Raw genomic sequence first — 20,309 nt, 5'->3', positions numbered from 1 at the left:
GGCAGCACAGACAGCAGTGGCAACATACTTAGTAGCAGCAGTTACAAGATCCAAAAGTAAGATCGATGATGACATCTTGGCAGCTATTGCAGCTACACAGCAGGGCACGAAGCCACCGAAAGGTTTCCCTGCTCTTTACCATTATCGCTCAAGTCCTGATAAAGTCCCATTAGTGAGGATTAATGACGTTGGTGACAGATTGATTCCCAACGCGGACTGCAGACCTTCGTTGATATTAGCAGCCCACGAGGGCATGGCGTCCGCGCATGCCGGCATTGCGGCTACTGTATCTTTGCTACAACAATGTTACTGGTGGTGAGGTTTATACAAACAGGCCAGAGCTTATGTTCTCAATTGTGATATTTGCCAGCAGATTAAACCTTCATCTGCGGCGCGCCCACCACAAACTCAGTTGTACATATCTAGTAAACCATTGGGTTGTGTTTATTTAGATCACTGCGGTCCTTTTACCTCTGATACTGCATTCAAATACATCTTGGTTTAAGAGGATTCTTGCACACGTTTTCTGTGGGTATGGCCACAAAGGAGTGCTGATTCTCGCACTGTCATAAAAGATTTGCGTGTCTTTGTTGGAAGTTTTGCGTGTGGTACCTTTTATTCTGATCAGGGCCCGGCGTTCGCCTCTAAGGCGTACAAAGAGGCCATGAGAAATTTGGGGGTGCTAGTCAAATTTTCGTCTCCATACCGGCCTGAGGGCAATAGTGTCGTGGAGCGAATGAACCGTGACTTAAAGTAATCTTTGACAGCCAGAGTTTTGGGTAATGGCCGGAACTGGATTGCCCACTTATATGACGTGCAACGTGCACTTAATAATCTCCCTAGAAGGTCTCTGGGTGGGCAGACCCCATACATGATGCTCTTTGGTGTTCGAATGTTTGTTCCAGACCTTGATGGTCTAGACATGGCGGCATCAGCCGCACCCTTTGACGTAGATGAACACTGTGCTGTATTGCAGACTCTTCAAGAAGCCAGAAACAGTCTAGCGAAGGAACACATACCCTCCTCATCTGAAGCTGAAGTTCAGATTCCGGTAGTCGGCTGGCTACCCCGAGTTGGTGATCTGGTCCGTGAGAAGGTGGAGAACAAGAAGGAGTTCGGCCCCTCTCATCGTGCACCGGTTCCAGTGCTTAGAGTGCAGGTTACTAGAACAGTCATTTTACCTCCACTTCCTGGTCGAAAGGATAACAGGTACATTTCGATTGACCATGTCAAACTACAACGAGTGGCCGATTCTTCTTAGTATGGCTCCGGCGGTTTCCTGCCCTTCGATGCTGAGAAATTCTGTTGTGGCCCGAGCTTCTGACACAGTGCCTGATGTTGCCGTCGAGATGCATGCCGTTACTGGTCCCTTGTTGCCACAAACACCTAGTGGTGTGCTTGAAGAAGTTGAGTATGCTTATCCTGCAGATGTTACCTTGCCTGTTTTACAATCCACCACAGTTGCCCTCTCACAAGACTCTTGATTCTCGTTCAGTGACTTCCATGTCCCCCTCCAAGGTTTCAATTTTTGTGGCTTGGTTCAAAAGCCATTTTTTAATACCCCCTTGGACTTACATTTGGCTGGTGCTCATATGTGTTTTTTTGTTTATGTCCATTGGCTTTGTGGTAGTGTTTTTTTAGACTTATCAATGGACACTACCTGAATGAACGTTCAACAGTTCGACTAATTGATGGAACTTTGGCCACCCCACTCCTCATCACACATCATGAAGAGGGACCAGACTTTTGTGAACATTACTGCCTGGCCTGTGCGTGATGGGATTGCTTGGGATGCCGTTAAATTTCAAATTCATGGCCCCACTGAAGTGATTAATGTGCCAAATGTATTTCGTGTTTCTATGGGTGATGTCGTTAAGCAGAACATTCACTCAGATGATTGGGATGTTCAAGCCATAGAAGCACTGTTTTCTGATTTGAAATATTATGCTGCATTTGATGTTGAGGATTTGTATTTAGATACTGCTAATTATGATGAACAGTTTTGTTATCAACATTATGGCACGCATTTCCTTCACAAAGCAAATAAGTTTAGAAATTTTGTAAATTTTACACAATGGGAACACTGCCCCGCCCCTAGGATGGGCAGCTCTGCCAAGTTGGTGGAAAAATTCACTTATTTTTCTGACTTTAGTGTAGCCCATCCGGCCTCTTTTTATTTTAAGGTTGCGCCTGAGGCTGCTTCTAAAGTTAGACTGACACACACCAAATTGTTGTATTCCAAGTCCTTTATGGACGATTTGGCAATTGGCGGGTATGATCTGTGGAAGGCTACAGTCGATCTTAAATCGGTTTGGGGCTCCAAACGATGGCAAGTACAGGGAACAGAGGCTTTGCATCGTGCCTGTCTTATCCCAAATCATATGTTATTTTTAAATTCCTCGATTTTTCAGACAACCTGTTTTGGATTGGCTACGTCTAAAAAATTACATTCTCCCTCCATGCCACATCTGGGTGCTTATCCCAATTGGGGTAATCATACGGATCTATCCCTTGATATGTTTCAGACACAGGTTTCCAACACGTCCTTCAATATTTCTGAATTGAATCCGGAAGGGTGGTTGGTGTGGCAAACGAGTTCGGACTCCTGTCAATATAGGTTTCTGGATTTGAAGCAGGGGTATACACAGGTTCGTGCGGACCCCCGTTTTGAATCTTCTTACACTGTAACTACCGACTCAGTAGGAAAGTTATGCCAGTCTTGGCTGCAACATTCCACTTTAGCGTCTGTTAAACTCCATTTAGCGCGATTAAATGACAAAATAGATTTGAATGATTGTTAAGGGTCCTGCAGTCGGCAGGCCCAAACGATGGGTGTATGCTGTTTATAACGAAGTTTGGAAGTTGTCGCAGATTGAGGCTGCATCCAGATTACGTGCTATTGATCAAGCCAATATGGAAAAGGTATTGGCTGTAATTGATAATAGCATTAACACCCTGTCTTCCAGAATCTATACCTTAGATAATATTGTTTCCTCTGTGGTAGACATTGTGCAGGATGATTTGTCTGTATTGTATCATGGTCAAAATCAGTTGCGTTCTATTATGCAGTTTGCATGGACGTTGCAAACGTTAAAGGCAGGGAAAGTCCCTTGGGATTACATGAATACTTCATCTTTGTTCCTTCCCTTTAATTTGACTGCGAAACAGCAATTCATGTCCATGAAAGATGCTACATATTCATTACTACACATTGAAAAATTAGAACCTTTGCCTTTCTCTGTTGCTGAATTGAATTCTGCCGTGTGGCTAGTACATGGGTTGATCACGTTACCGTTTCCCCTGTTTAAGTTTAGTTTGTGCATGAAACATTATGCTCTAGGCAGATACGAACAATTGGGTACTGCCTTCCTGCATGAAGTCTGGTCGCTCCCTTTTACATACAGATGTGTGAGGGACGGCAAGGAGCTTTACTTGAAAGGTGAAGAGTGCACTTCCACTCCGGATCGCTCTGTTGTGTGTAGGCACATTTAATTGCATGGTGCATGTAATGTGCATGCCCCTAATTTAGCTTGTGTCCTGAAAGGGATTCCTGTGCCAGTTATTACTCCATCTTTTACGCTGCTTGCTAACGGTAGTTATTTGCTGTTAAATAATGAAGCTTGCTGTGGGATGTTAGTGGGAATTCCCTACATCGTGACTGTATCACAGAGGGTAGTTTGCTGTAATAACGTCCTTTTCCCACCCCCGCATGGCCGGCTGGATGTATCCATCTGGCCTTCAATTCCAACCTTGAAAGCAGAGTTCAACAAGAGGAGCAGAATACGGGCTCTGTTGTCTCAAAAAGAAGTCGCGTTGACTTCGTCCCGGGAAACATTTGTCCTTCACGTAGCAAATACGCGCACTGAGGTGCACGCTCTTTTAAATACTGATTTGTCGCTTCATTTTGGGACTTTGATACAGACTATCTTTAATGCCTCATCCACAAGTGGCATAGCTCATTTTATTTAAAATCGTGGGCTCCGGCCTCGTGACCTCTATTCAAACTATTTTTGGAGTGATCCCGGCCTTTTTTCATTCTATTTTTTCCCAGTGTCTTCGGAGGTCTCCCTTTACTTCTCGCCCTCGTAGCTGGAATACTGTTGTTGCTCTGTGCCTTGCGCTATGGATGCACAACTTGCGTGGCACGACAACATGTCCCGGCTGCTCCATCTTCGTAACCAGATGCTTGAATTCTATGGCGCTTTACCACTGGCGACTGAGCGTAGCCTATGGATTGTCCTTCCGGTTTGCCTACTTTACTTGTGTGCAGCCAGTCTTTCATTGCCTAGAATGTCCGTTCCAATGGGCTCTGGATTTGTGTCTGTCAAACTCGGTGTCTCCTGATCCGGATTATGATCGGCTTATGAGCCCCTTAGTGGCTCACGAGTTGGACTGTTCTGGTGTCGGGATTATGGCCTGTGCTGCAGCGCATGGAGTTCTTGGAAATTGGTACATCGGAGTGGCGGCGACTGACTTCTTAGCAAACAGTTACCTTGAGGTGCACCCCGGTTGTCCTCGCCAGGTGCTGGAGGCTCCAGTGGTTGAGTAACATTTATGTTCTTTCCCCGTCCTGAACTGGATGGCAGATAATTTTGCGGAACGTTCCAATGATTTCCTCTTGGAAGCAGTGGCAACTTACTGTGCCTATACATTGATGGATTGACTTTTGTACTTTCTTTTCGTCCTCACTCCGTCAACGATATTTTTGTCCTCTACATGGTTTTTTTTTACTCCGTTTTAACTTTTTCCATTGGGTTTTTTTTTTCTTTTCTTTTCAAACTTTTTCACTTCCCTTATATGGACTTATAGTTCATGCCCTTGGTTCCGTTCTATCAAACTTGAACTCTGCGTTCTTGCAAGTGCGCCCCTACTGGTTAGTGGTCCGATCATGGGGGGGGGGGGGGTGTAGTGAAGATCGTTATCTACCTATGTACAACGCTAAGTTAGCATAACCGCGTTAAATGTTAGAAAGCCATCTTGCCGCTTTGGCTGCTTTTGCACACGACACTGTAGTCACATGTTATTAGAATTGAGAAATGCTTACTCGACTTTGCTTCACATGAGAACGGTCTGTTAACATCTTAAACAGTGAATAGCAACCTTGGTCTGTACACAGTGTAACAGAAACAGTCTGGGTCACTAGATGGTGCATGTTGTTGAGTTCAGGTTGATCGGCCCACTAGTTTAGCCATAACACGCACGCAGCTGCAAATACCTGAAAGTCGAGTGCTTTTAATATTGCAGTGTTGCTTGTTTTTCATTACATTCGGAAGAAAAGCGTTCCTAGGAGCAGAGCATAGCTGATCCTGAGATGTGAACTCTGAGCTGATATTTACGGTATGGGGTTCCCCATTCAAGCCTAGAGACCTTTTATTAGTCTAATAATACTATTAGTGTGTTAGAGAAAGGAAGGTGGCCTAGAGCCACTGTCATTTTAGTATGATTACTCCTTTCATTTTCTATGGTATTGTAACTATGCTGATGGTTTTGATTTTAATCGTTTGTCTGCTAATGTTAGCCAAACTGCTGCATATTAGGACACGAGGTTTATAAAATAAACTCTTTAAACTTTTCCCGTGTCTCTGTTTTTCTGTTGTGGACTGGTACGAGAATAAATACGAAAAGGTGTTTCTGATTCCCATCATTCCTGAGAAATATACTAAGTCGCTTGTTCTGGGTTGTCTATACATTGGGACCGCCGAGCTAAACCTCGGATAACGAATGGGACACTGATGCTGGCCGGATAGGGGGTTCTGGGGTGAGTTTTTGGTACACCGCAATTCACCGAGGGCTTGAGTTCCTACGCATAGTTCTGCGCATAAGCAGAATCCCTGCAACACCCCAGGGTCTCAGGACTGACGCTGTTGCTTGTTTTTCGACGCCGAGTGCCGCCGTTGATGTGTGTATGGGGGCTAACCTATAGTTTGTTGTTTCTGCTGAGGTAGAGGACTAAGGGACTTTGTTGTGTGCTGTGTCTCCCCTGCTTGAAGAGAAACTGTGCTGTGTTCTTTGTATTTCCGAAGACAAGAGTCTCCAGATCCCAGGTGGTAGACCAGTTGGAGAGAGGTCCTGTACTGGTGGGAGAGTTGTGTTCTGGAGGGTGCTTCCCTGGGAGGGTGCGGAACCCCAGAAGTAGAGGTAGGGTGGGGCATTCTTGCCCGTGACCTCTGGTCAACCTGAGGGTGCGGACCCTAGGTTGAAGGATCAGTGGTAGTTTGGAACTACACTGAGAGGGAGAGTTGAGAATGGCTTGTATGCCAGAGGTTACTACCCCCCACTCTGTGGTTTGGCAAGGACCAGTGGTATCTGGGTGGTCTAGGACCTGGTCCTGGCCATGGACAACTAGGGAGTACCAGTGGGGTAGCCTAGTTGGGCCTGAGAGTTTGCTTCAGAGGGAAACACGTTGGTTCAGAGTGGCGTAGAACCGGAGGGTGTCCCTGCCGTGCGGGCCCGCGTCCGTGTTCTATCGCCCAAAGCAGGGAAGCCCATCACGGTGGTGATTGGTCTACCCTGCGTTTTGGCTGGAAGGGGGTTGTGATGGACTCGGCCCTTCTGGCAGGTTCACCCCTGAACTTTTTGCTTTTTATGGTGACCTGATGTTAGTGATTTTTGGCTTCTGCGCACTTTACCACTGTGTCCCAGGGTAAAGTGTGTGAGTGTAGTGAGGTTGGCCTGCCCTCCCATAGGAATGCATGGGGGAATGTATGTGTCCCTGGTAGTTCCTGATGCGTGGGGAGTGCAGGTGCGAGTTTAGTATGTGCGGACTCATGTGAAGAAATGCTGCGCGATGATGTGTGCGGCATCAATGTACCTAGTGTGGAAGTGCCACTTCTAGAAGTTGGCATTTCTGTGTGCAGTGTGAGAGGAGTGCCTTGCGAGATGAGTGCCTTGCCTGGCGATTGGCTGGCTGAGGTCGTGTGATGGGCTAGGGAATCCCCAGAGTCAGGATGAGTCACCCAGTGGTGAATGGGGAGGTCAGCAGCCAGATGGGTGGGAGGAGCACACCAGGGACCTGAATAGGGCTGGGCTTTCCCCACACAATGCTGGCTCCACCCCCTGTGGTGCGTCTAATGTCCCTGGCCTGTCCTGTGAATAGGGAGAGGGGCTGAGCAAAACAAAGTGCTCAGGAACCAGTTGCATCTGGTTCGCCCCTTCCCTGCACCTTTGGAGACAAAGGATTTGGTGTATAAAAGAGGGGCTGTGACCCCATGAAAATGTTCACTCTTGGTGTGCTGTTCCTGCGGGGCGTGCTGCTGCTGGGGGGCCGGGGCTGCCATGAGGGCTTGCCTCCCTGGGCCCTGCATTGCCCCTTGATCCCTAAAAGGAACTTTATGCTTGGGATCTTTTACTTGGCTGTGACCCCATGAAGGGGTGCGATTATGCCCCCTGACTTTTGCTTGAACTTTGCGCCTGGGGAGCGCTAGAGTATTCATTGCTGGATTCCTTGTCCAGCCTTTGCATCCAGAGGAAGGACTCTAGCCTTGCCCAGACAGGAGAAGAGGAGCGCTTTGCCTTTAAAGTGCCTGTGAGAGAGCAAGGGCCTTGCAGCGCTGTGCTGCGACCTCTGGAGAGGGAATCCCGACGTAGGGTTTCCCCCCCGTGTTGCCTGCAGAGCGGGAGCCCACCCCGCTTTGATGCCATAACTGCGTGTTCCTGAGCGGGAGCCCACCCCGCTTATGAGTTTATTTTAATTGCGGGTGCCCACCCCGCTTCATCGTTATTTTTAAATTGCGGGTGCCACCCCGCGACTGTGCTCCTAGCGGGAGCCCACCCCCCGTTCATATGGCAATGGAATCTCCGCCGCAGCCCAAGTCCGAATAGAAGTTGCCGGGCCGCTGCGAGCGCGACCCGGATGTCCGGCGTCCCCGCCTGGTTGTGGGTGGAGCCTCGTGGCCGGCTGTCCAATGGCAGCGCGGCCGAGAAGGAAGTAGAGGAGCCTCGCGGGCTCAACGAAAAAGTCCCGGTCCCAGGAGAGGGACCGGGTGAAGGGCTGCTGCAAAGGAGGCGGAGGGGGCGCGAGGCACATTGTCGGTGCCTGCCCCCACCACATGTCCTGAGAAGATCCAGCAGGACGAGAGAAGGCTGACAGAGGAAGGCGGGGCTCCCCTGTTGGTGAGGAGAGCCCCGCGGCAGCTGCAGCATGGCCGGATGGACCCGGAGATCGCCTGTCCCGGTAAGTCCAGAGTCAGAGCGGCCCCGGATGGCAGCGGGCCTCTCCAACGAGGCAGGCGCATGGTTGTTTCCCCGCGCCTTGGTGGCTCCAACAGTGGGCATGTTTATCTCATGCGCCAGTGCTCTCCCTTGGGGCACATTTGTTTAGGAAAGTCTGTGTGTGCAAACGTGGGGCATGTTATTCCCCCAGAGCCCGCGTGGCTCCCTCGAGAGGGCACGTATTTGTGTGCGGGGCTAGAGAGCCTCCTGTGCCCGTGCTAGTAGTTTTGACCACGCCAGCTGCCCCGCCCGACAGTGGGCAGCTGCAACGTTGCCCCCATTTATTTTAGGAGGTCCAGTAGAGACTCAGAGGGGGTCATACCGCAGTGGTGCCAGAACCCATTCTTATCTCGCCAGCTGCGCCGCACCAGCGTGGGCAGCTGCAACGTTGGGCACAGTGATTTCAAGGGCCAGTGAGAGCCCAAGCCCCAGTTGACTGTTTTCCAGCTGCCCAGCAAGTCGTGGGCGGCTGCACCGTTTAGGTCAGCGCAAAGTGCGCGCCTTGACTTGCACTGCATAGGCAGCGCGCCCTGACTTTTGGGACACAGGGCATTTGAGCCCCTCTTTGGGATGGCCAGTTGGCCAGGGAGGTTGTTGGGATTGTTAGGTTTATAGGGCGCAAGGCCCTAATGTGATTGAGGTGTTACCCTGTATTAATGCTTATGGTGTTAGGAAATGTTCTGTGTATAGTATGTTGTGCGCACCCTGTGTTATACCTCTAAATGTGGTCTTTTATGATTAGGAGGTTGTTTCACCTATTTAGGTTTTAGTTGGGGAGATTATACTTCCCTGTGTGATGTACGCCCCTAGTATAGTTATACTTAGGAGGTTAGGGTCTAATGCGTTAGACTTGTGAGAGATTGCATAATGAGTTTATGCCCCTGTGATGGATGCAGGATAGGTTTTATACCCGATTGTAGTGTGATGACGCTGAGGTCATTATTGCGCCAGTAGTTACTGGTTGTGCTCTACAGTGATAATTTTTGCTACAGTTAGTATATGTCCTACATGTACAATTGGTGATTTGTGCTGATTCTGACAGTGGTCCGTGTGGCCCTGTCCCGTGTAAGTAGTCCCTTGTAAAATTCTGCCCAGTGCCAGTTGGCACAGCGTAAATTATGTGATTATCATCTAATTTTGTTTATTATAATACAAAGGCTATTTTTATATATAACCTTGTGTGGAGTTTCCTTTGTGGTGGGCCTAGGGTGTTGTTGCTGTGTGCGCGCGCAAATGCTTTACACATGGCCTCCTGGATAAGCCTGACTGCTCGTGCCAAGCTACCAAGGGGGTGAGCATGGGTTATCTTTGGCGTGTAACTCCCCAGCCCTGACTTAGAGTGGTGGTATCTGCCTGGCTTTGGCGCAAGCCCTAGCCAACCAGAAATCCCATTTCTAACAGTACATATATGAGGGTTTTTTATGACGGATTTGATACGAACAAAAGACCCTGGTTACACAGGACAAGTGGTCCATTCTCCACCCATTTTCATTAATAACTAACCATTGGAAGCCGGATGGATCACAGCTTCTTTTTCCCTCCCAATTGATTGACACTACTCATATCTTGTACCTACACGCATCTTCTTTTGCATTCACATATCTGTTAAATATTCTAAATCCCCACTTAATGATGATCAGTCAGTCTGGTGAATGTACTTTTCCTATTTCTTCCTTTCCAGGAGCGTTTCGTATTGTTTTACATTTTAATTTAAACGCCGTATGATTCAGACTAATGCACGTTATAAAATGTTGTGCATCTTCACGTTATTTCCCATTTCAGTACATAACACTGCTTGCACTCTTTAATTGATTTATTATTTCCACATTCCACACTTCAAGATGGCACTCACACTTTTAGGGAGTTGGATTCCATCGTTTCGGGTCCTTCTTCAGTTTTCATGACCTTGTACATTTAAAATCTTCACCTATCTTACTGGCGTCTTGAACGCCATCACTTTCCTACACAAGCTGGCTGTCACGTTTTCAAAGAGTACGTTTTTGATCTAAGGTTTACTTATTCACGTTACCCGCGATTCGTTTCACAGATACTGTTTACTTTCATCATTCACAATGTTTATCGCACAGGTGATTTCAACTGTTGCACTTGTATTTACCGTAGTTTTTAGGTCTCGGCTAGCAAAGGCTGCGCTTGCGCAATCTCGCTCACGAGATTTAAGGTTTTGTAGTAGTGGGGCTTGAACCCGCCCCCCTTCTCCATTGGCTGGCCTCTTAAATGCTGGTCAGCCATTGCAGAAGAGCTTTGTCTCTCGAAACAAGACCAGTCTTTTTCGGATTCGGGGGTGTGTTTCTCTTTTTTTAAGCCCCGCCCCTTTTACACGTGGAGGGCGTGTTTTTTTTTTTTTAAAGATAGGAAGGGTCGGCCATTTTGTGCGCGGTCGGAATGGAGCGGGAAGTGGGGTCGCCTCTTCCTTGCTGCAAGGCTCATCTCTTGGAGGATGGAACCTCGCTCTTTGAAAGGGCAGAACTTCCGCCGTGCTGCCCCAGAGTAAAACTACCCGCAGTGCAAGGTGGGGCAGCCTCCTGACGGGACCTCTCTCGCCCTGTCCCACCATAGTGCTACCACTGTGAGAGCCAAGAATCATTCTCACCGCCTACCAAAATAATATTAATCACAGCCTTCAATAGAAGGCACCTTGAGAGCAAACCAATACAGCTTTTAAAGGTTTCTAATGAGGCGGATATGACCCTGCGGTCACTCGCCTCCAATGTGAGTTGTAAATCGTCTCGCAGTTTGCGCTCTTTGATTCCCCATTTTTAAACAGCGCTACCGTGGCCACCACGAGGCTGCAAGGCCTAGAGTGCTGGGGTAGGTCACTGGGCGGTTTGTGCTCCGTTCATAATGCGCTCACTGACCCATGACACTCGCATAACCCGCTCAGCATTGGTGAAAAACGATTTTCAAAATGAACGTAGGATTTTTATGCCCCTCCTAATCGGCGGCGTTAGACCACAACAAATTCACAACAGGGAACTAGGGTATCTTTTATCAGACGTTTTGCACGATGGAGGCGCAGCAGTTCACATGGGGACCCCAAGGCTTAAAGCCGTGCAGGAGTGTGCAGGACCTCTCGAGTGAAAAGCATCTCCGACTCCTGCCTACAGAGACAACTGCTGTTTGAAGACTTGTCTCTCGTGCTTAGAGATAAAAGTGATGGTAAGAATACAAACTATCCATGTTGCTCAGCAGCTGTTTCAGAGATCAGTGTGTAACCATCAGGCCACATACTGGAATCATGGCCAGCCAGACTCTGCCTTTTAACCCTTCCAAGAGCTGCACTAATATGGTCGGGTAAAACACCTGCTGACAAACGTTTGTTCATTGAAAGAGGTACTCATCTAGAATTACTGCTCCACAGTTATCTCTCTACAGTCTTATAGAAGAAATTAATTACACACCGATCGTTAATACTGTTTCAGAGCACTTTCAGGACTTTTATCAGTCAAGAGGGGTAGTGCAACTTATTCGCTGTCTGCAAAAGTATCTTGGTTTTGTCAAAACGGTTTAATATGAGTTTTTTTCATTCTTGCGTATGTTTGTTTCAGGTTAAGGTTGTGTGCATGTCCTTGACTTTGTCCAGTGCGCACTCACTGTGCGCTTAAAGGCACATGCCAATCAAAAAATTTGATATTTAGATTGTGAAGTCATCCACTCCTGCAGCAACAGCCACATAGTATTCGACTTTTATTTCTGTGGTGTGCGATACGGCCACTGACTCCTTTGACGAAGTCACCGAATGGAAGAAGGTCGTACAGCACCATAAATTGCACTGGGCCCTGGTACTACATCATCTGATGCACTGCGGATTACCATACCGCTGCACAGGGTGCACCTCTGACAAGTGGCCCTACCCTGGGGCTGCATCTCTCCCAAAGCATACAACTGGGTGTCATTGCAGACTGCGTTTTTTCCCTTTTAATTCTAAGGTGCAGCATCTGGAATAAAAGGTTAAAAATATGAAAAATAACTAAATAAAGTAAGACAGTGGTAGCAAACTGGCCAGATTGACTTTATTCACACCCAAACACATTAGCGCCACTTTTACAGAGTTTGCCAGTGGAGCGCTATTTGTTTTCCCTGGGCTTGCAACTAGTGCACCAATCCTGGAGGTACTGCAAAGAGTGGATTGGAAAACAAAATGTGTACTGCGGATCTGCGTCCAGGGATGTGGTCTTTTTACCATACTGCTAACGTTTTGTAAGGATATCAGCAATGGACATTGAAATGGGACCATTCAAGGCCCCTTTCAGGCAAAAGCATTCACTGATTTCTGAATAGTGAGTGTAAAAGCGTTAAGGTAACAATGTTGTTCCTGCTTGCATTTCACATGGTTTGCTAAATTTTGCATTCCCCTATGAGTGTTTGCTTTTTCCAGGATGATGTTACTTTTTATTAGCAGCATATTGCTCGTCTATTGCGTCATTTAAATTGAGCCTCATCCAGGAGTTTATAGCCGGCAGCAATTGGGTTGTAGTTGAAGGCAGTGTGAGTTTTTCTCAGTGGGACAGTATGGTGTTCAGTGGGGGAGAGGATGTGGCACTATGGCCAGAGCTGCTGAATTTGGAACTGGGGAACCAGGTTCAGCCTTAATAACCAGTCCACCAGACGACTCTCCTGAGAGAGCACAATCCCCTGCTAGACCTTAGAAGGCTTCGCAAGACCTTAGAAGCGCTGGTGTCTTAGCACCAGCAGGTGAACCCTAGCACTGGCAAGTCTGGGTTAACCTTCAAGGTTTGTCCACCACAATCCATACTGAAGTTCACTTCCAGTCTTGCTAGAAGGCCTATGAAGCAGCACAGCCAAGAACAACAGTGACTGTCACTGAGGTCACAGGACCCTTGAGAAGGGCCAGCTCTAGGGAAGTGCAACCGGTGCGACCGGGCGCTGACTTTGGGTGAAGACATTATGTTTGCAAGTAAATTAAGGTTTTAAAAGCGCTTGCTGCCTCCTTCCTGGCCTCTAGCAATTTTCGGCAACAATAAAAATGTCATGTTGACTCTGGTGTTTAATGTTCTTCCTAGAGAGAGATCGGAGTTTTGTCTAGTGAAAGTTTTGACTCCTGGAAAGGTAGCACATAGGGTTAATGTGCCTGCTGCAAAGAACATGTACCATGCAGATCACAAAGTGCACATAATGTAAATAGGTCAGTGGGCTACTGCGTGTGTGTGTGTGTGTGGGTGTGTAGGTGGCTCTGTGGGTGGCTCTATTTGTGTGTGGGTTGCTCTTTGTGAGTGGCTCTGTGTGGGTGGCTGTGTGTGTGTGGGTGGCTGTGTGTGTGTGGCTGCAAATGCAATAGGTCTCGCATTTGAGTGATTAAGCTATTGACATTGTAAATAACAATGCTGTTTCTTTAACCCTTTCGATGCGCGTGACGGAGTGGTTCCGTCATGCGTGTGCGGATGACGGAACCACTCCGTCACGGCCCCGCCCGCGCACAAACCCTTCAGCACAGCGCGGTAATCCGCGCCGCGCTGAAGGGGTTAAATGTTTTAAAATCAAAAACAAACAAAAACAATGTCATGAGCAGTGCCAATATCTCTAACTTTAACAATGCTGAGACCATTGCATTGTAAATGCTTGTTTGGCTGGCAATCAGATAGGTCACTTCTGTTTTTGCAGGGAGCAGCACCGACCCACTACAGTTTAGTTACGCTGTAGGTCGGCATCTCTTTCGTTTTGAGACTACTTCATCTTTTTAGTGTCCCCGGCCTCGTAAACAAATGCTTGTTTTCATCATTGCGATCTCGGGAGACACGAGCCACAACTGACTACAGCAGCAGCGCTAGCCGCTCGGAGTTCAGATAGATTGAACACGATGGAGGGGGGTTGGTGACAAGGCGTGTTCTGCCCTCTGCGTTTGCAAGTCTCACTGTTAAATACTTAAGTGTCACATGGTACATCAGTCACCGGACAACACTCAACCAAAGCACAAAACCTCTTGCACATATTTGAACCAACTTCCTAAGGTCCCTAAACCTTTAACTTTACGCGTCGAAAGTGAAGGAAAGCAGAGCATTTCATTCCAGTACATTTTATTTCATATCATGTTATTTTATTTTCATCCAGAGCAGCTCTGTTCGAAGGTTTGGAACTGCAGGTGAACGTGTGAATATTTAAACAGACTAACACGTTTTACCTCTGGTCCTAGCTCAAGTAGCATAGATTTCTCATAACTTTTAAACATGCTTACACCTGAAAAGGTTTGTGTTTGGTGTCAGACTTTGTCTCTGCAGCTGATAACACACCCTGCCACAAGACCCACAGAGCTGCTCTCAATCGCCGTTTACTCAATTCTTTTTGGCTCTTCTTTAAACAGAGGAGCAAAAGAGGCCTGCCCAGGATCACACAGAGTGATATTGACAGCGCGGAGGATAATCTCAAACACTGGTATAACCAAGATCACACAGAAGGTCAACTGCCCGACTAAGTTTAAACTGATGCAGGTGAAAAGGATGTGATGTGCCCCGGATTTTTATTTATCCAATTTTTTTTTATAGGATGGACATTACCCAAAGGTGCCAGAGTGCTTATAATAGAAATGGATTACTACACACTGTACAAATTTACATAATACAAAGATGTTACTACAGTAGAGTGTAATTACACTGGGCACAAAATTGCATTGCCCCAAGCTGCAAGTACATTAAAAAAGCCACACACATTAGAGTACAGTGTATGTTGCAGTAGTCATGAAATGTGTGTAACAGTATTTCGACTAGTGCCAAGATGGAGTCTAATGGAATGGATTAAGTGCAGTGAATATCAAGGAACCGACTAGTGTGGATAGTAAACCAGAAAGGTGAAACCTAGGGAGGAGACGGTAGCTCAAATACCCTTGAAGGAGAAGCTCTTTCAGGTGGTGCAAAGGATCAGCGGTAACGAGTTCCCTATTCTGGTCGCGCTTCTTGAGAAGTATTGAACTGTGAGTGGTTCCTTTTAAAGGTCCGTAGCAGCGGTGCTTCAGCATTTCTCAATGTTCTAGTGCCCCCAGATATCTTAAGTTTGTCAGCAGGGTACCGTGGAGTGAATGTGTGTAGGGACTTATGAGTCATACAAGCAGTCTTGTATATGGCCCTAAAGGCCAGGTATTTTACTTTGCCAATAGCTCTGGCTAAACACCTATAAGGTCCCAAAGGCGAGACCTATTGGCTATGCCAATGCTTGTTTGATTGGTGACCAATCCGTTTTTCTTTCGCTTGTTAATTTTGTAGATATTTCCCCTGACGAAGGGTGACCTGCATCGGGAATTACATTTGAACTAACAGATGGATCGTTATACAACCAATTGATTCGTTTTTTTAGATGAAGCGCTGATACTTTATGAATGCAGTTCAAGAAAGAACACCTGACCAGCCCTCACTCTTAAAACCATCGATGAACATTTAGATCCTGCCTCCTGCAGGCTTCAGGCTGTGCCCAGAGGATATCGCTGATTTGAGCGCCACGACCCACATTGATTTGTATCTACACCCCAGTCAGAGGGCGATACCCCCAGTGCACGCCACAACTTCACACTGATGTGCGTGTTCTAACCTACCACAATGTTACAAAGCTACCACACCATTAAAAACATGTGCCTAAGGCTATGCAACCCCGATGGGCCCCTTTCCTTCCCTGAAAAGTGCTTCTACACCTGGCTCAATATATTCTCACCTGAATCAGCCAGGATGGTGGATTTTAAGATCATTTCGACATTTTAAGGCCAACAATTGTTTTTAAATGCCAAATTCGCAAAGAATTAGTGAAGGACACTCAGATTGCGTGCCCTGTTGTAGAATTACACTCTGGCTGTCAGTGTAGCTCTCTTCAATGTCTTCCAGCGGTAGGGTGATTACCTATCAATGACACGGGTTGCTCATAAACTGCAAAAAATGTCGTATTGAGTACAAGCTTCTTTGCCAGACTCTTAAGACTTATTCTTGAGACATTGTCAATCCCATCTTTGATCTGCATGCAGGTGTATTTTACCCTCACCGTTTATAGGTGGAGAAGTGTGGCTCAATGGTTAGAGCGGCAGACCCTGATGCAGATATCTGGTCCGGGACCAGGGTTCAATTCCCGCCTCGGCAGGTCTTGGGCTCAGTTTCCTTGGACCTGATAATTCTCGCCTCGGTGCCTACTCTAATCATGGGTCCCACTCTGCAACTCTGGGCAATAGCTTGCTTAATCTCCACAACGGCCCCAACAGCGCTGGGGATGCCTGGCTTCACCTCGGGGGTGCCCAGGAGTGGACATTTCACAGGGAAAGCCAGGAAGGGTTCCACAGTGGTATGAGTACAAGCGCCAGGACGCCCTGTTGCTGGGGCAGCAGTGCGCTATACAAGTACAACATTTCATTTCATATGCTGTTTGTGTGTACCCTACCATTTCCGTTTGAATGTACGAGAGTATTTTACTACGCAAACGTAGTCACTCATAACACAATAAATTACCTATACACAAAGCAATACTACTTTAATTTTTTTTTTTACACTGAAGCAGACTTTTATTGCTTTTGACAACGAGTGTCAAACATATTTGCTTTTTCTATGCATGTTTATGTATTATTGTGCTGTAATTGCGTGTTTCCTTCAGTACTAGACCTTGAAGCTACTACCCAAGATTGGAGTTTTTTTTTATTTTCATGAAGTGGAGCAAATTGCATTAAGAGGAGGTTGGCTTAAACATCCACTACTTTTGTCAGAAACAATTGGAGCAAAGCTCTCTCACCACTTACTCTACATTCCTTTCCCTTTCTGTAGCTAGAATAGGAAGATTGCCTATGTGCTGTAAGTCAACGTTGATTCACAAAGCATTGCTTCCAGTGCGATCATTCAACATAAGGAGGCAAATTCATGTGACTGCTGCACTTTGTTGGCTGTCGAACTTTGCATACTGAGTAAACGTCTGTTTATTCTTCTATGTTGAAATAAGTACAGTTACATATGAATATTTGCAGAATAGTATTTTTGTACTAAACATACCAGAGACAATAAAGCAACGCTGACTTGTACGTTTGCATATTTATTTTTACAACATTGCTTGACCTATTCAGATGTGTACATAAAATTCACCTTTTACGATTTTGTTCCTGAATTTTTACAGCCGATATCCAGAAATGGCCTGCATGCCAAGTGGTCTCCTATCTGGGTGCAGAGCACCCGCCGGCTGATGCTTACAGCAGAAATAAAACAGGCGCTGGAAGTTTTCCATGGGGTACAGTCGAGAGCAGCGAGGCTGGTTTCAGCCTGCTAACAAGACGTGGAACTGTGCTTTTGGCGACTTGGAACCTGAAGATATAGCATGTCTTGCAAGTTTGAGACGGGATGATTGCCCACTTCATACTACAACTATACGTTGGGGCAGAACCCACATTCTGGTGCATCCAGCAGCAATGCTTGGCACTGCATAGGCCGGAGTTGGGACTGCCCTACTCCGTCAAAACACCATCTTTCAGACCTGGGATTTGAGTAGAGAGGCTAATGGTAATCATGCCCATCTAGTGATGCCAGGCGGGTGCATTTCATACAAGTGTCGAGGATGTCAATAGTACAACTGGGGCGGGTTTACATGGCTGCGATAGCCTCTTGCCTTCCTTAGTGGAGCTGATAAGGATCTACTTCAAATTACTCAAGTATATTTACAGGTACACAGTGGACTATAGCTTTATTCCATTTTCAAGGGCGTAACTGAATGCCTATTGAGCTGGTATATAGAGGACTAGAGGTCAATTGCATGAGGCTCGAAGCGTGGCCGTTCTGGGATGAGCTTGTAACGCTTACAGTAAAAACCTAACTGCAGTGGTGTAGCGCCCCTAGAGATTCTTCCATAGCTGCAATGCAGCTCAATGGCAGCACACAACTAAAACACTTTCCTAGAGGAAAACACGGGGCCTGCGTTCGAATTCACAGGGTGCAGCGCACTGTTAGTGGCAATCCAGGGCTCGCAATAAGCACAAAACTTTCTAGAACCCCCACATACCCACCGGGCACCGCCCTGAATGCAAAAACACAGGCACGTTTGAAGAAGAACTCACGGGCCCATGAGAGACAGTGGCCAATACATACCGCGAACCAGGCGACGACTGCCACAACTCTACGCTCCGCGGATAGACGGCTGCACCCTTAAAATTGTGTTGTGTGTAATTTTTTAAAAGGCGCAAGCGCGCGCACTGTCTGTGGCGCCTCTGTTGAACGCAGTGCGCGTGCGTGCCCCGCCCACAAGCTGTAGAAGCTACAGCTGCGCCTGTGTCCTGCGAAACACCCGCCTTCGTCCCGCCCACGCGATACTGCCTGCAGTAACTCTGATAACTCGCGCGCCTGCGCACGTCCTCATATAGAGCATACGCGCGCGGCGGAACACCCCTGACGCCTTAGGTACCTCAAGCTAATTGTGGCCTTCCTGTCAGATTTTGCTGTTCTGAGTTTGCCATTATGTGGTTTTTTTTTTAGGTTGTGAAGTTGTAAGTTTATTTCAGGGTTGGGTCGCCACGTCCCTGAAAGAAAACAGTACCTCCCGTGTCTTTCGGCTGGCTATTCTGGAACAGTTAAGAGCCTGGTCGGAGAAAAATAGTTATTGTAAGACTGTTTTTTATGGTGTCGATTATTAATCTGTTTGTGCTGTAATTATGCTAAAACAATATACTCAGTTCTCACGCACTTTTTGACTAATTTCTGTATTCGTTAGGGGTATGGTGCAGAGGAGGAAAAACACTGGATTTATGTGCTTTACTCAATATTGTTTAAACCTGGACTTAACAGTAAAAGTAAGACTGGTTAAAAAAAACAGCCATATGACAACCCTATTTTGGAGGCCTCCAAATCGTTTTCTGTTATAGGGCCAACTTTCAAGAGCAGGTCGACAAGCCTGGTGGCAGCATTCTGTGACCAAAAGGAGGTAGTAACATAAGTGCCAAGGTTTCAGATTCCTATGTGTGATGTTTTCAGAATTTCAGTGCAATTATGAGTGACATTTCGACGAGTATGAGTGACACTTTCTCACGTGCAAAGTCAAGCAATGAAGATGAGGGAAACATATAAATATTAGAACTTGCACCCATTTGAGCAACGGGAACATCTTAAAACTGCTGCAACGCACCAGAAATGAAAGAGCTTGACATGAGGGTTTTAAGTAGGATGAAAAAACTGGGGGTCTCTAAAAGGGGCATACATGGCCTATGTGTTTAAGATTATGGCTTAACACAAACTACATTCCTCCACTAGCAGCACTTTGCTTGAAGAATTACTTCTAAAACAATTTTATTGCCAACTTATATCGCACTCCACAACTGGGTCAGAAATATGCATGGTGCAATCTCAACAGAATGCCCCGTTTTCAAGCAATGCTTAGAAATTCCTGCAGTGTTACGGTGGTAAAACAATTCCCTCTTAACTACTATGGTCTGAAACTCTTCCCACGAAAATGAAAGAATGAATGAACATGTCAAGTTCATAGGGGCTTTAAAGACACTCCTATTCACCATTGAACTCAGCTGGGACACCTACGGATGCCACCAGCTTGAAACGATAGTGCTCTAGCAAATCCCTTGACATAAAAGAACTATTTACTGCCAAGACCGAAAAACGTGGGGAGGGTAATAAAATGGGAAAAACAGTCTTTTGTTTTTTTAAACGTATTTGTAAAAGGCAAAAGGGCTCAGTCTATTAGAATACTAGCCAACAAAAAGTTATCAATCACTGGAGTCAAGTGGCATTTATCTCACTTGCCTGAGGTGTTTAAAATATGTGCTAATGTAGAGGTGCAGAATTGAAACAATAAAACTGTGTACTTTAAAAAAAACATGAACTATCCAGGGTTTAGCGTGGAAAAGCAACGCATTATGTCTCACTTTATGCACTCGCCTATTGTAATATTTACCTCATTTTATACCCCCAAAAAAGAGTAATTAAAATAAACGATTGTCAAACCTCGGACCAAGAGTGTGGGAAGTTCATATCGGAAAGGCTCAGGTGCTACTGTCACTCAGTCTAGTGACTGTTAAACGGCTGGTATGCAGAATGTAACTATATCACCTCAAGAAAACAAGGAGGGCTGCAGCAGAAGTGAGTTTAAGTCTGTTATGTTGCAAAGAGGAGCGA

The 20,309-nt window shown here is 46.5% G+C and overlaps 1 protein-coding gene across 3 annotated transcripts in view; it reads right to left on the bottom strand.

Moving 5' to 3' along the window:
* LOC146863403 (PC-esterase domain-containing protein 1A-like) overlaps positions 1 to 18,474 on the bottom strand; it is a 408,407-nt gene extending 389,933 nt beyond the window's left edge. Inside the window, exon 1 of one of the 3 annotated variants that reach the window (XM_085642832.1) lies at positions 18,279 to 18,474. The gene's annotated coding sequence lies outside the window, so the exon portion shown is untranslated. The remainder of the gene's footprint in view (positions 1 to 18,278) is intronic. The other 2 variants (XM_085642831.1, XM_085642829.1) reach the window with 2 other exon arrangements.
* Between the last annotated feature and the right edge of the window lie 1,835 nt (positions 18,475 to 20,309).

This window comes from Triturus cristatus, chromosome 2_2 (genome assembly GCF_964204655.1).
Source record: "Triturus cristatus chromosome 2_2, aTriCri1.1, whole genome shotgun sequence".
Taxonomy (NCBI): Eukaryota; Metazoa; Chordata; class Amphibia; order Caudata; family Salamandridae; genus Triturus; species Triturus cristatus.
This window is presented reverse-complemented; position numbering and strand designations above follow the sequence as displayed.